The sequence below is a fragment of the Bubalus bubalis genome, chromosome 3 (assembly GCF_019923935.1).
Source record: "Bubalus bubalis isolate 160015118507 breed Murrah chromosome 3, NDDB_SH_1, whole genome shotgun sequence".
NCBI classification, from domain to species: Eukaryota; Metazoa; Chordata; class Mammalia; order Artiodactyla; family Bovidae; genus Bubalus; species Bubalus bubalis.
In genome coordinates, this window is record NC_059159.1 from 129,582,457 (window position 1) to 129,585,142 (window position 2,686).

The window sequence follows — 2,686 nt, forward strand, 5'->3', positions numbered from 1 at the left end:
CATGTTCACTTCTTCTTTGATTTTCCCACTCTATGGTTGCTGTTGGCCTTGCAAAACTGTGGAGAGGCTCATTCTCCACCTGAGCTAAGGAGTCAGGGAGTAGACTCCAGTAAGCATTGGAATCCCTGTTGGAAAGAAGCCATGTTCCCTGGGTTGTCATTGTCATGGAGGCCTGTTGTCATGGTGACTCTAGTATCAGGCAAGGCAGTGTGGATGGGAGAGAAAGAGAAAGAGAGGCAGAGAGAGAAGATGGCAGAAAGAAAAGGGAAGGAGGAAGAGAAGGCAGAGAAGGGGGGATTCCTGGAAGATCAGAAGGTCTTTTTTTCTTTTTTTTTTACTTCACTGCACAGCACGTAGAATCTTAGTTCCCAGACCAGGGACTGAACCCATGCCCCCTCCAGTGCATGCATGGATTCTTAATGAGTGAATTACCAAGGAAGTCCCAATTGAAGGATCTTTAATTTGGGAAAGACAGCAGGAGCTTAGGTGGGTGGGTGATTGTCATGACAAGAGGAGATGGCAAAGGTGGAAGGAGGTGAAATGGAGAGATAAAGAGGAAGGGAGGCTATGAGAAGCAGAGATGAACGAAAGAGACAAGGGAGGGTGGAGAAAATTAAGGAGAGGATGAAAGAAGGGCTGAGGAATGAGTGGGGCTGGGTGCTGGGAAGGGAGGGGAGCTGGCATGGCTCTTGGCGTAATCCCTAATTATTGCCCCGATGTTTTCCATCTCTATCTGCTCTTTGATCTCCTGTGTTACACATTAAATATGAGCAACCAAATGCTTGCATCTCTTGTCTAAAAACTCGATGAGGCAAGACTTTAAAGCAAGGAGTGGAACAAAACAGGCAGCGCCTGGGTTTTTGTACTACAGGATTGCTGGCCCAATTAGGTTAAATGGAGCCCTGAAATCCTCTTCTGATCTGAGCTGGGCACCCATGCTGTGCCTGCTACTTGTTCCAGGCATAATGAGATCAGCATCCCTGGGCTCCCAGCTGACCCCTCTCCAAGCACCCCAGGCCCTCAGAGAGGCTACCCAGAAGCTAGCATCAGGGATGCAGGCCAACCTGGGCTGAGCTCTCCAGGGGGTGCCCCAGGCAGTAGATCCAAGGCTGGGTCAGGTTCTCTGAGTGGCTGGGAAGCATCTAGTCACCTCATGTGCCTGAGTGCCAGGTTGTTGTTGGTGTTCAGTTGCTCAGTCATGTCTGACTCTTTGCAACCTCATGGACTGCAGCACACCAGGTTTCCCTGTCCTTCACCATCTCCCAGAGCTTGCTCAAACTCATGTCCATTGAGTTGGTGATGCCATCCAAACCATCTCATCCTCTGTTGCTCCCTTCTCCTCCTGCCCTCAGTCTTTCCCAGCATCAGGATCTTTTCCAATGAGTTGAATCTTCACATCAGGTAGCCAAAATATTTCAGAATCAGTGCTTCTCTGGTGGCTCAGAGGTTAAAGCATCTGCCTCCAATGCAGGAGACCCGGGTTCAATCTCTGGGTCGGGAAGATCCCCTGGAGAAAGAAATGGTAACCCACTCCAGTATTCTTGCCTGGAGAATCCCATGGACGGAGAAGCCTGGTAGGCTACAGTCCATGGGGTTGCAAAGAGTCAGACATGACTGAGCGACTTCACAGAACAGAATGAATATTCAGGATTGATTTTCTTTAGGATTGGTTTCATCTCCTTGCTGTCCAAGGGACTCTCAAGAGTCTTCCCTAGCACCACAGTTTGAAAGCATTAATTCTTCGGCACTCAGGTAGACCTGCTAAATCTGACCTTTGACCTGTCCCCTTGGGGTTTTCATCCAGGTGCCCTAGGTTCTGATGTACCTGTACCCAGTGGTCCATGGAGTCAGAGTCTGAGTCTGGTCGGCCCAGAGCAGTGATCCAGTCGCACTCTCTGGGCCTGTTTCCCCCTTCTTAAATGCAGAATGAAACTGGAGACTCCAGTGCTATGGTGTATGCTTGCCTTGTTCTCCACACCTTGCAAGGTGCCTCTGTGGGGCAGGCCCTTTGACCCCTAGGGTCCCCGGAAGGAAGGCCTTTTCCCATTCTGCACTGCAAGGCCCATGACCCATGTGGGCTTTTCTCCACTCATGTCCCTTTCCCCTTGCACTTTGCCAGCCGCCGTGACCTTCTCATACTGCCTGGCCACCCCTGTCTGTGAGAAGGGGGAAAACTGATAAGCTTATTCACCCTGAGTTAGGGGAGACCGAATGGGAGTATCAGGGCTTTCCAGCTGGCTGAGTGGTAAAGAACTTGCCTGCCAATACAGGAGACACAAGAAATGTAGGTTGGATCCCTGGGTTGGAAAGATCCTCTGAAGGAGGAAATGGCAACCCACTCTAGTATGTTTGCCTGGAAAATGCCATGGACAGAGAAGCCTGGTGGGCTATATTCCATATGGTTGCAAAGAGTTGGACATGACTGAGCACCATCACCAAATGGGAGCATTTAGTTGTTGGAAAATACTGAAGAAAAGTCAGTGTCTTTCTATTTACTCAAAGAAGTGTCCCTAAGGACCAAGGCATTGAATTTTATGTTTAGGAGGCAGTGGATCTGCTGCTGGCCTTCAAATTCTGCCCAGGAGGGTAATTCTTGCTCTAGTCTATGGTCTTCTGGAGAGAGGGGTGTTAATCTGGACAGTATGGGCTCAGGTTGCAAATTTTAGCTTATGACCTGAGGCATCTC